We start from the raw sequence: 13,178 nt of genomic DNA on the forward strand, positions 1-13,178 counted from the left end.
ATCCCTCAGAGATACCTATTGGTTGGTAAAATGTTATCTACTTTTGGTTTCCTCCTCCCTTTAAATGTGACCTTCGGACATCTCCCGGGGCTCTCGGCAGGAGGCCCCTGAGGTGCAGGAGCTCCTTTGGGATCCTAATAAAACCTTGGACTAACCCCTGCTAAGAGTCAGCCCTTTATCTTCTACCGATGTCTCTGGTGTCTCTGCTGCTGCAAAGGCGCCCAGCCCAGGTGCCCTCAGTACCCTCGGGGCACAGAGAGTGTCTCCCCGCTGTCGGCCGTGTCGGGGCTGCCCTCCCCGGTGTCTGCCGACTCGAGACTGGCCCAGGGTTCCTGAGAGGCTCGCAGAGAGACCGAGACATTTTTCCTTATAAATAAAATTCAATTAATTAATAAAATGACAATTATATTATTATGATAGTATTATTCAATTTTAATTACCTAACTTGTACATTTATATTAAAAATTCGATACACTTTTAGCAACACAGAAAATTATTGGTCATTGGTTCTAAGTAACACAATTCCCTTCATTAATTCATCAAGCTCTATTGGGTATTTATTTCTTCCTCTTTATGGTAACTAATATTCTTTGTAGACCTTTTGCCATCATTTTTATCATCTTTTTTTCGCATATGGTCAAGACGAGGCACTTTGGGGTCCCTGGAGCCAATTCTGGGGCACATTTGGGGCAGTTTTAGGTCTGGGGAGGGAATTCAGAGAGAACTTGAGGGTCTGGAGGACACTTGGGGGAGCCGGGTGAGCACTTGGACGGGGCACTCAGGGATTCTGAGGGCCAGTTCGGGGTCCGGGGCAGCACTTGGGGATTGAGGGGGGCCCTTGGACGTCAGGGAGGGGAATTTGGGGCCCTTCGGTGTCCGGGCGGGCCCTTGGGGGGGCTGGAACGGGGCTCGCTGGGGCGCGGGGGGTGATGGGAGTTGAAGGCGCAGGTATCATACGGTTTAACGGGGCCGCAGAGCATCACCGGAATTCTGGGCGCAGCTGCAATGGCTCTCGGAGGGGCGCGGGGCATGACGGGAGATGAAGTCCCGGCTGGAATAGCGCTGGACGTGCGCCGCGGAGCATGATGGGAGCTGTAGTCCCGGAAGTGGCTCGAACGCGGCATTCGGGGGTCCGGGAAGGCACCTGGGGGACACTTTTGCGTCCAAGCCGTGACTTGAGGTCCTCGGGGGAACGTAAACGGCTCGGGAATCCTTGGGGGGAGCTCGGGGAGCTCTAACTGGGCTCTTTAGGGCGCGGGGCACGGCAGGAGTTTTAAGCGCGGGACTGTGTTCTGAGGGGCTCTGGGGCCACGGGGGATGAGAGGAGACGAATTCCCAGAAGTGGCTGTACCGGGCATCTGTGGGGTTGGGAGCACGCAGGGGGTCCGGGGACGCTTTTGTGGGGTCCCAAATGGGCGCTGAGGAGGCACTGAGGGATCCTTCAGGCTCGGGGGGACACTTTTGGGACAGATGGGGGCGGATCCCGGGGGTTCTGTGGAGCGCGGGGCATGACGGGCGTTGCAGTCCCGGCTGCAATGGGGCTGTTTTTGGCCGCGGGGCATGACGGGACTTGTAGGCAAAAGAAAAATATGGCGGCCGCCTATGCACCGCCCCCAGCCCCGGATCTCTGGCGCTGATTGGTTCTAAGCAGTGATGGGCGGCAGCCTCGGAAAATGAGAGGCGGCGGAGGCGGGAACAGCCTATCCATTCCCTCCCAGTACAGCCCACTTCATTCCCAGTACAACCCCAGTACAACCCCAGTGCCCCTCCGATCCCTTCCAATTCAGCCCAGTCCCTCCCAAAACACCTGAGTCCATTCCCATTCCCTCCAGTTCCTCCCAAATTTATCCACAGGGTGCCCCACTGTCCCCAGTCTTCCCCACAATGTTCCCAGTGTTCCCCAGTATGTCCCAGTCCTCCCCAGTGTCACTCCCAGTATGTCCCAGTGTCTCCCACAGCATTCCCAGTGTTCCCAGTATGTCCCAGTCCTCCCCAGTGTTTCCAAGGACAGTTTAATTTCTCACGGTGACCGTGGCAGCCAAACCCAGCAGTGGGGTCAGTGCAGTGCCCATGGCCACAGCCCCTTGCAGTGGCCCAGTGCAGCTTGGGCTGATGATCCACCCTCACAGCTGGCCCAGGGCAGCTCTGCAGTGGCTTTGGTGACACCTGGGGCTGGCACACACCTGAGCAGTGTGTCTGTTTTCAGTGGGGAAACTCAGGAGTTTGAGATTGCTTCAAAAAACCCCAAAAGGGGAAAACCCCTCTTAGGCTGGGTGCAGCCAGCTCTCCAAGCACAGCAGGTCCCAGGGCAGTGAGGACAGACAGGATGGGGCTGGGCAATGTGGAGCAAGGTTGTCCACACTGGGTCAGAGCTCCAGGCACAGCTTCTGTGAGCAGGCCAGAGCTGCTGAGGAGAGACCCTGGGTCAATATCAATCACAGAATGCTGCAATCGTCTCTGCGCTAAAGAGAAATAAAATAAAAGACATCCTTTAAAATAAAAATGTGTATTTCTTACAAGTTATTTGAAATATTTCTCCATAACTGGACTAGGAAAATTTTAATGAGCCTCTCAGGGCTTTGGTGTTGTTTACAGCAGATTCAGTCCCTGAGAGAGTGTTCAAAAAACTTCTCAAGAACTCAAACTTAAACTCCAAAGCTTCTTGAAGTTTTAATGGGTCCCACAGAGGAACATGACTGAGAAAGTGTCCCCAGGTTCCAGTTAGAGCAGAACACTGCAGGCAGTGATGACAGCTGGGGACAAAGAAGGCCAAGGTGTCTCTGGTGCTGAGCAAAGCTGGATGTGTTTGAGGAATGCCAAGGGCCAAGGCCTGAGCCCCAGGGCCTGGCCAGGCAGATCCTGTCCCTCCCTCCTTGCTCAGGGCTCTTGCTGGGATGGGCACTGGCACGTGGGGATGTGCAATGCCAAGGGCAGGAGCATGGGGCGGCCCCTGCCAGGCTGCTGAGCAGGGACAAGGAGGCCATGAGGCCCCAGGCCTGCAAGGGTCACTTGTCTCCTGCTCCTGCCTCAGTGCTTTCCTTTTTATGGAAAAGAACCATCCCTCCTTCCCAGGCACCCTTGGTGGGAAAACAGGACTCCCATACAACTCACCAATATGATTAAGCTGAAGCCATTGATTGTTTACATTATGCACTTATTTATGCATTCTAACTCTACTGCATACACTGATCACGCATCTCTGCATTGGTGCCTCTCTCTTGTCCTTGTGTTCTGCACTCACTTCTCAGGGTATGTGATTGGTTACAGTCCAGGTGGTTCGCAGCCCTCTGTTATCTCGTTCTTCTGGTCTTGGCATTCTGTTTCTCAGCATTTTCTTTCTTCATTTAGCACAGTTTATGTCTTAGTAACCTTGGTGAATTCCAGAGGGCTCTGATAAGAATAACTACAAGTGATATGGCTGGTGCACAGTGTGGCCTAAGTTGTTCAGATACATTGCTACAACTCTCCCTTCTTCTTCTGGCACCAGCCAAACCCTTTTCACTGTATTTTCTATCAAGTGGGTCACCAATTTCACTATGCATGGAATAGCACAAAGCAATATAATAATAACTACTAGTAACAACAAAGCTCCCTTTAAGGTATCTTTCAATCATCCAGTTATTCCCCATCCCTCAAACCATTCATCCAAGCCCCAATCATTCAGAGTCAATTTCTTCCTGTTGTCTTGTAGTTGTATGAGTTTCCTATGAATGGATGTAGACTGGCCAGAGAGATTCATACAACACATTCCTTCAAAATCCTCACACCTGTGCCCATGTGCTAACAGCAAAAAATCTATAGCAGCTCTATTTTGCAGTGTGCCATGTCTAATACAATCTACCTCAGTGAGCATTTGATTTAAAATAGCTGAACTTGTGTTCAGTGTGGGAATCCACAAAATCAGAGGGTTTTTGGGGAAGCTGCAAAAGGCAGGCCTCAGAGACAGCAGGACTGTGATTAGAGCTAAGCAGTAGCCCTGAGATTGGTCAGCAGAAAAATTATTTAAAAAGTAGAAAAGCACGGACAAATAGAACAATGGTCTGTGTATTAACGCTTGTCTAGAAAAAGTCTCTAAGCTACAGAAAAGTTTTTCTATCAAGATATTAGGAAATTTGAAGCTTAATAATGGAGCTCTGTGCATTGTGTTTTAAGGCTTACAAGCAGGTATTGTATTCAAAATAAGCAAGCATTGTTTTAACCAAAGGTACCTGTGCTTATTGTGGTTGGATAGAACTACTGTCAATATGCTTTTGCTTTGTGGGATTGGTAAAAAAACTTTTAAAGTAAGTTGTAACATTGCATTCTTTGTCTGCTGCTGAGGACACGAGCTGCTGGCATCTTCCCATTGTCATAACCATGTAATGAGATTGATGCTGGAAAATAAAACAGCTCAAGGCACGTTCCACAGCAGCCCCGTCCCATTTGTGATTTGTAAATAGCCCCTGGCTCTCTCTATACAAGACAGACTGTGCAAAGTACTTTATGCTATGAATTTCATGAATTGCTCTCAAAAAGAACCAAACCCCCCTGTCTTAAGGCACTTTAATAACAACATGTACACACACCTCAAAGAAAGACCTCCAGTACTTGACCAGAATCATGAATCTAAAATTATTGAAGGGCCATACCCTCTCATTATGTGGGGGAGAGGATATGCTTGTGTTTCTACAGGTACAGGACCCTGGTGGATTCCCAGAAGATTTATCAGTAGACCACAGATCTGACGATGACCCCTCGAATGAACACAAAGTCAGATCCCCTTCCCACCATGCCACAGAAGCAGCTTTCTCTTGGAGATGGAGAAAAAAGAAATTCATATATCCAAACATTGTGGCAAGGACACTCATCACACGTAGATACATCCCACCGATAACATCCATGTCAATCTCAAATGCAGACACACTCCTGCCTTTTCCACCATCCCTCTACCAGTGACCTTTTATCCCTACCCCCTCCCTCTTTCCCCTCTTGAAACTGCTCCTTTTTCCCTCCCTCAAACTTCCCTTAAAAAAGAGAAGGGCATGATTGGGAGGAGTTGGGAAGAACTATAGGAAGAACTTAAAAATATTTAAGAATGTCTTAAAATAAGTCCACTAATGTGTGTTTTTATCATACACAGGTAAAAACTACCCAGTGGGAAAGAAGAAGTATGATTCTTTCTGTCACACCCTCCAGGGCAGCCCACAGCAGTACCAGTGCCATCGTTGTCATCGTCATTATCAGCGCCCTCATCTGTATCCAAGTGACCACCGGCTGGATCGTCCCTCAGCCAAAACAGAACATCTGGGTGACTTTGGCAAAGTCATTAAAGCAAGACAATCATTGCATGGCCATTGGCAGCGTAGACGGTCTGCTCTTAACATGCCTGGTGGGAGTCCCCCTGTCACCAAACGACTGCCTGTATGTAGGTAAGAAACCCAACCCCATGGACACCTGGGACGAGTGGATGAAGATCCTCCCACGCCATGTCTCCACAGGACTTGCTTTTCCAGGCCCAGGATGGTGTTCTGGGCAGTGGTGTGAGGCACAGGGTCGGTCTCCAGCCATCCCGTGGTGGCTTCCACCATGGTCAGCACGTAGCGCTTGCCCTGGCGTGTCTGGGGCAGTGTGATGGAGTCAATCTGCCAGGCCTCCCCATACTTGTACTTGGACCACCGCCCACCGTACCACAGGGGCTTCACCTGCTGGGCCTGCTTGATGGCAGCACACGTCTCACAGTCATGGATAACCTGAGAAATACTGTCCATGGTTAGATCCACCCCTCGGTCTCATGCCCACTTACAGGTGGCGTCTCTGCCCTGATGACCTGAGGCATCATGGGCCCATTGAGCTGGGAACAACTCCCCCGTATGTTGCCAATCTAAGTCTATCTTTGGCACCTCTATCTTTGCAGCCTGACCTACCTGCTCGTTGTTTTAGTGTTCCTCACTAGCCCGACTCTTGGGGACATTGGCATCTCCGTGGCAGACTTTCACAGGTAGCTCTTCTACCTGAGTGGCAATGTCTTTCCATTCATCAGCAGCCCAGATTGATTTTCCTCTATGCTGCCAGTTGGACTTTTTCCACCTTTCCAGCCAACCTCACAGATCACTGGCTATCATCCATGGATCAATATAAAAGGTATCGTTTTGGCCCCTTCTCTCTTTCAGCAATGTCCAGGGCCATCTGAATGGTTTCGAGTTCAGTAAATTGACTTGATCCACCTTCACCTTTGGTAGCTTGTGCCATCTGTCCTGTGGGGCTCCATACAGCTGCTTTCCATTTCCAGTTCATCCCTACAATGCGACAGGAACCAACAGTGAAAAGAGCGTAGCGTGTTTCCTCTGCTGGTAGTTGGTTGTACGGTGGAGCTTCCTCAGCCCGTGTCACTTGTACCTGCTCCTCTTTGTCAGTGAGACCAAAGTTTTCACCTTCCAGCCAGTTTGTATTTATCTCCAAAATCCCACGGTGATTCAGGTTTCCAATACAGGCACGCTGTGTGATCAGAGCAATCCATGTGCCCCATGTGGTGTCAGTGGTGTGGTGGGTACAGAGAACCTTTCTTTTAAACATCCACCCCAGCACTGGTAGTCAGGGTGCCAGGAGGAGTTGTGCTTCTGTGCCAATCACCTCCGAGGTCCCTTGAACTCCTTCATAGGCAGCCAAGATTTCCTTCTCAGTGGGAGTGTAGTTGGCTTTGGATCCTCTGTAACTTCGGCTCCAGAATCCCAGTGATCGGCCTTGAGTCTCCCCAGGCACCTTCTGCCAAAGGCTCCAGGACAAGCCATTGTTCCTGGCTGCAGAGTAGAGCACGTTCTTCACCTCTGCTCCTGTCCTGACTGGGCCAAGGGCTACTGCATGAGCGATCTCCTGCTTGATCTGAGCAAAGGCTGGTTGCTGTTCAGGGCCCCAGTGGAACTCGTTCTTCTTGCAGGTGACCAGGTGGAGAGGGCTCACAATCTGGCTGTACTCAGGAATGTGCATTCTCCAAAAACCTATGGCTAAGAAAGCTTGTGTTTCCTTCTTGCTGGTCAGTGAGGACATTGTTGTGATCTTACTGATGACCTCAGTGGGAATCTGACGCCATCCATCTTGCCACTTCACTCCCAGAAGCTGGATCTCTCGGGCGGTCCTTTGACTTTGCTCTTCTTGATGGTGAAGCCAGCTTCCAGCAGAATCTGGATGATCCTCTCTCCTTTCTCAAACACTTCCATTGCCGTGTTCCCCCACACAATGATGTCCTTGATGTATTGCAGGTGTTCTGGAGCCTCACCATTTTCCAGCGCAGCTTGGATCCGTCCATGGCAGATGGTGGGGCTGTGCTTCCACCCCTGGGGCAGTCGGTTCCAGGTGTACTGCACGCCCCTCCAGATGAAAGTAAACTGAGGCCTGCATTCTGCTGCCAGAGGAATGGAGACAAACACGTTAGCAATGTCTATAGTGGCAAAGCACTTTGCTGCCTTGGACTCCAGCTCGTACTGGAGTTCCAGCATGTCCGGCACAGCAGCGCTCAGCGGTGGAGTCACTTCATTCAAGGCACGATAGTCCACAGTCAATCTCCATTCTCTGTCAGATTGTGCACAGGCCAGATGGGACTTTTGAAGGGTGAGTGGGTTTTGCTGAGCACCCCTTGGCTCTCCAGCTCACGGATCATTCTGTGGATGGGGATCACGGCATCTCAATTTGTTGCTATTTCACCATGACTTGGCATTTTCCTATCTTTAAGCCTCTTCCCTCCACGGAGCCCTAGCAGGCTCGGAGCCTGCTACAGATCACAGCTTCTCAATTTGTTCAACGCTGCCAGTGGTGCACTGTCGAGGTGACAATTGGTACTCATTGCTCTTCCACCCTCAGGAGTCCTACTGCAGATGAGTTTTCTGATAGTCCAGGCAAGGTGTTCAACTGCTTAATGCCCTCTGCCTCTACCGCAGCTATTCCAAAAGGCCACCCGAGTCCCTTGGGGTGTTTGTGAAGCCATTCTGGAAGAAGTCTATGCCCAGAATACACGGGGCCTCTGGGCCAGTCACAATAGGAAGTTTCTGCCACTCCTTCCCAGTCAGGCTCACCTGGGCTCCCAACAGGGTCAATTGCTGTGATCCCCCCGTCACCCCAGCAATGGAAACAGGTTCTGCCCCCCATGTCCCGAGGGCATTAGGGTACACTGCACACCAGTATCAACTAAGGCGTTGTATTTTTGTGGCTCTGATGTGCCAGGCCATTGGATCCACACCATCCAGAAAATCCGGTATTCCTGTGCCTCTCCCAAGCTAGAGGCAGGACCCACCCTAGCCCTGGTTATTATTTCTTTCCTGGGCATACATGGTAGAGGTTCCTTCAAGGGGATCTGACAGATCACACCTGGCAGCTCGGTCATGGGAGGTTGGGGCTACCTTCACTTTAGTGGAACTCCCTCAGTTAGTGTTTCCCTCCTTGAGCTGATGCACCCATGCTGCCAGTAGAGAAGTGGATTTCCCATCCCACCTTCCCATGTCTTCCCCATGGTCACACAGGAAGAACTACAGGTTGGCTCATTGGGTGTACCCTCTCTCTCTAGCTGGGGGATGTTGGGCTCTGACTTTGGGGCCTGTAACCTGCACTGGTGCCAAACTGATCTTCCTCACCTCCTCCTTCATCTCTCTCATTGTAGGAAACATATGTTTGTGCTGTTCTTGTGAGCCAGCGAAGGCTTCCTGAAGATCAGGAAAGCCCCGTATCTCTCTGGAGGAAGGTACCAAGGCTATCACCATGACACCATGGAGAAAGAGCGAGAGTTAGAAGATAGGGACTTTAGTTGGCTCACAGAGTGACATGGCTCCTTGGTCACCTACTGAGAACTTTGTTTCTTTCTTATGACCAATGGGCAGTGAATGTGTCTGTTCAGTAAATGTAAATATCTTGAAAGAGTATAACAGCAACATGTTGCTATAATAAATCTCTCTTGCACCCTTCTGATAGAGTCGTGGTACTTTGTGCTGTGTCGTGGCCTATATCGGCATCTGGTGGCCCTGCCATGATTGCAACAGGACTGCAAAAAAGGAAAGACAAAAAAGAGAAAAAGTTGAAAGGTACCCTAAAAACAAGTGAAGGCAGAAAGGACGCCGCGGAGGTCTGGACCTAATTCAGACGTCTGATTCGAGGTAAGTGACTGGGAAAAATAATGGGAAATAATTTATTAAATGAGGAAAAGGCTGTTTTGTCCATGTGGAAGGCTTTATTGAAAAGGAAAAATGTTCGAGCTTCTGATTATGCTCTTGGTAGTTTACTGACATGGTGTAAACTACATAGTTTGAAGCTGATGCTGACATTGCCTTCAGTGTCCGGGCATGGAAAAAGGTTGGGAAGAGACTATGGGAAGAGATATCTAAGGGGTATAAGACAGTTGTTGATTTAGCTGCTACCTGGAGACTGTTGTATGAGGCGTTGAAGGTGTAATATATGTTATGAAATAATTCATGCTTATAGAGAGAATGTATTTTATAAGACTGTGAAATCCAAACGAGTCTCTGACCACAAGCAGCCCAGAGGCAGACGTCTACTTGGAATCTCAAGGTTCCTGAAGGCAGCAGGAGAACAATACCCAGTTAACTTATGAATAGACGTGTCCAACGCGATGATTGCTGCTATCCCGAGTGATCGGAAGATGCCCGAGGACGATCATTGCCCAACTGATACAATCGATCGAGATAGCAGAAGTTGCCAGAAAAATACATCTGAATAGACGACTTCCCCGGACGCAATTAACACTGGCTATTGACCAGGAAACAGCGATTGTCCAGCTCTGCACAGTGAAAGAAACTGTCTTGAATATGCAGTTACAAAAGAAATCAGGACTCCTCTGCCTCAGGCATAACAAACTGTATAAAACAGCCCCGCAAGAAGTGCTGCTCGTGAACAGGGGAAGGTCTGATGCGATAGAGGTCAGATCCAGGTTCACCCAGCGCCGACCCCGGGCTCGACACTTTCTCTTTGGCTCTGGGGTTTTTGAGGACCGTATTTTGGTCACGGAAAAAAAAAAAATCTTTTTCACATTTTGATAAATTTGGCGTTTGATTGATCATTTATAACAAAGGAACGGAAAGCAGAACAAGATAGAAGGAGGAAGAGGAATTAGAGCAAGAATTAGAGCAGAACAAGATAGAAGGAGGAAGAGGAATTAGAGCAAGAAACTGAAGTAGAGGAACAGGAGGAAGTTGAGGCTGAGCCTGTCCATGTATCTCCCCCTGAAGAGCCTGCTGCAGTTGCTGTGGAGGTTCCCCCAGGGTTTGCTATCGTGACAATCAAACGGCAGGCTGAGACTGCTCCTTGGTACTCATCTCCAACAGACTGCTGAGTGTATGTTAAACCTGTGATAAACTGCTCAGCAGTTGGTTGAACTGAGTACCAAACCAAAGTATCTTGCGCCTGCACAGCAATTAGCCAAAATGAAGTTCCAGAAGAAGCCAAGTGAAAAACAGGCTGGGTCATTGGCCCTTCTGTCTCTCCCTGGGCCGTTTGCTCCCCTGCTCCCCTCTCACCCTCCCGTGGATCAGTTGCTCCCCACCACCCCAGGCTTTCCCTTGAGCCCTCTGCCCCTCCTCTGCCCTCCTTCGAGTCCTCTGCCTCCACTCCAGCCCCAGCTGAGCCATCTGGCCTGCCCCTCCCTCCTGAACTGGTTGAACACAAGCAATTTTTAACATTGCGTCCTTCTTTCTCTAGTGATAGTTCTGACGGTGAACTGCCGGTTATAAGTGCACCCAAAAAGACGCAGGAATCTGTTTCTGTTAGCCCTCGGAGCAGATCCAGGCCTGCTGTTTCTTGGACTCTGCCTCCCTGCCAGGTGGCTGTGACTCCTTGACACCCTTTGCAATTCTGGGAGCATGTGAGAATGAAAGCAGCTGAAGTGGGAGATTGGAATTTGTTAGAGAAAATAGGTGCACCTAAATGGATGGAGATGGCTTCTGCTGCTTCTGGTGGGCCTGTGGCTTTTCCTGTTTTCAAAGCTGTTCCTAATTCGGGACAAGAAGATAGCCATCAGGTTTTTGCATGGAGGGATCTCGAGTCAAAAGTAGATCAGTATGGTGTTAACGCTTCACAGGTGATGCAAGTGATTCGTGTTCTAAATGCTGATCTACTTGCACCTTATGATATTGTTCACCTTGCTACGATTCTGTTTCAGCCAGTGCAGTATGGTGTGTTTCAAGCTACCTGGAAACAAATGGTTGAAAGAGCAGCATTGGACAATGTGCAGTTACCTCAGCAGGATCCACGTCACGCTGTGGGAGCTGATGCCTTGCTGGGCAATGGACCATTCTCTAACCCGGATTTGCAGGCAAGATGGGATCCCCTGGTTCTGGCACAGGCCCAGCAGCTGGGTATGAGTGTCACCATGATATTTTCTGAAAAATCCTCTTTGCCCAGCATTTTCTCCTGGGAAGCTGAGAAGCCTCAGAGAGGAATGAAAACAATAAGTATCTGATTGATGCTCCTGTGTTTGCTGCTTTGGAATGTGGCTTGAACTTTGTTTACCAACAGGCGAATGTTTGATTGGTTCCATGTGAATTGTTTTAATTTAATGACCAATCATGGTCCAGCTCTGTCGAGGCTCTGAGGAGTCATGGGGTTTTATCATCATTCTTTTCTAGCCTTCTGATGTATCCTTTCTCTATAATTTAGTATAGTTTTAGTATATAATTTCTTTTCATAAAATATAAAATATATTCATAAAATAATAGATCAGCCCTCTGAGAACATGGAGTCAAATTCTCATCTCTCACCTCGTCCTGGGGACCTCACAAACACCACACATGAGTGCTTTACTCAAAACAAAGGAAATGGCAGCTCCTAAACCAAGGTTTATTACCATCCAGCAAGGGGTGAAGGAACCTTTTCTGCAGTTTGTGGAGAAGGTTGCTGCAGCCCTTGAGAAGCAAGTAGAAGATGATAAGCTCAGGCAAATGTTATGCAGACAGCCTGGGACAACGCAAACAAAGACTGCAGGTGAATTATTGATTCTTTAGCGGGAGATCCCCCACTGTCTGGTCTTGTAGTTGCTTGCTCAAAGGTTGGTTTGGTTGAGCATAAAATGGCTGCTTTGGCTGAAGTAATGAAATCTTCACCCAGATGTTCTGCTTGTGAAGAATCGGGGCATGTGAAGACACAATGCCCTCAAACTGCTGGACGATGTGTACACTCCAGTTGGTTTGGTTATCGCCCCGGAGAAAGTTCAAAGGCAGATGCCTTGGAAATATTTGGGGTTGATAATCACCAATACACAAATTGTGCCTCAACCTGTAAAATTGGACATTGATATTAAAACTGCTGTTGACGTACAGAAATTAGTTGGGGCAATAGATTGGCTTAGGCCATACTTGGGGATAACGAATCATCAACTGCAACCTTTGTATGACTTACTGTCCAGGATAACTTCCTCTATCAATGAGAGACATTTGACTGCTGCAGCAAAAAAGGCTGTAGAAGTTGTTGAATTGCCCTTGACATCTAAATTTGTTACCAGGATAGAGTTTCTCTTGGTGTGCAATTATTTATTTTGAGAGATGATGAAATACCATGCAGATTGTAGTCTCAATGGAATGATAAATGGGAAGACAAAGTGCATATTTTGGAGTGGATATTTTTTGTCTTTCAGGTCCCGAAAAACAGCTCCAGGCCTGTATGAGCTTTTTGCAGACATCATTATCAAAGGTCGCAGACGCTGCCATGAGATCTTAGGCCGTGCTCCTGTAACTATTGTCATACCGGTACAACAATTGTATTTTGAGTGGTGTTTTCAAAACAATCATGAGTTGCAATCTGCCTTATCTTCCTTTACAGGTCAAATAGCATATCATTTACCTTCTCATCCTCTTTTGGATTTCACTAAGAAGATTCCCTTTCAGGGGAAACAATTTTGCTCTTCTGTGCCAATGGAAGGTGCCACAGTTTTTACAGATAGATCAGGGAAAACTGGAAAAACTGCTGTAGCCTGGAAGAAGAATGACTGCTGGGAATATGAAGCAATGGTTCAACAAGGGTCTTTTAATTAGTTGAACTTGGTGTCGTACTTTTGGCCTTTACCTTATTTCCTAATTCCATCAATATAGTTGCTGATTCTGTTTATGTTGCTAATTTAGTGAAACAGTTGGATCAAGCTGTGTTGTATAATGTAAAGGAGAAACCATTATTTGTTATGTTGTTAAAATTGTGGACTGTTATTCGTAATC

The 13,178-nt window shown here is 48.4% G+C and overlaps 1 long non-coding RNA gene across 1 annotated transcript; it reads left to right on the forward strand.

Annotated features, from left to right (window-relative positions):
- The first annotated feature begins 1,118 nt into the window (after positions 1-1,118).
- Positions 1,119-11,383, forward strand: LOC118701319 (uncharacterized). Its single transcript, XR_004982470.2, has 4 exons — positions 1,119-1,180; positions 5,120-5,408; positions 8,935-9,116; positions 11,135-11,383. It is a non-coding gene; the product is annotated as an uncharacterized LOC118701319 (long non-coding RNA).
- The last annotated feature ends 1,795 nt before the right edge of the window (positions 11,384-13,178 follow it).

The sequence above is a fragment of the Molothrus ater genome, unplaced genomic scaffold, assembly GCF_012460135.2.
Source record: "Molothrus ater isolate BHLD 08-10-18 breed brown headed cowbird unplaced genomic scaffold, BPBGC_Mater_1.1 matUn_MA579, whole genome shotgun sequence".
Taxonomy (NCBI): Eukaryota; Metazoa; Chordata; class Aves; order Passeriformes; family Icteridae; genus Molothrus; species Molothrus ater.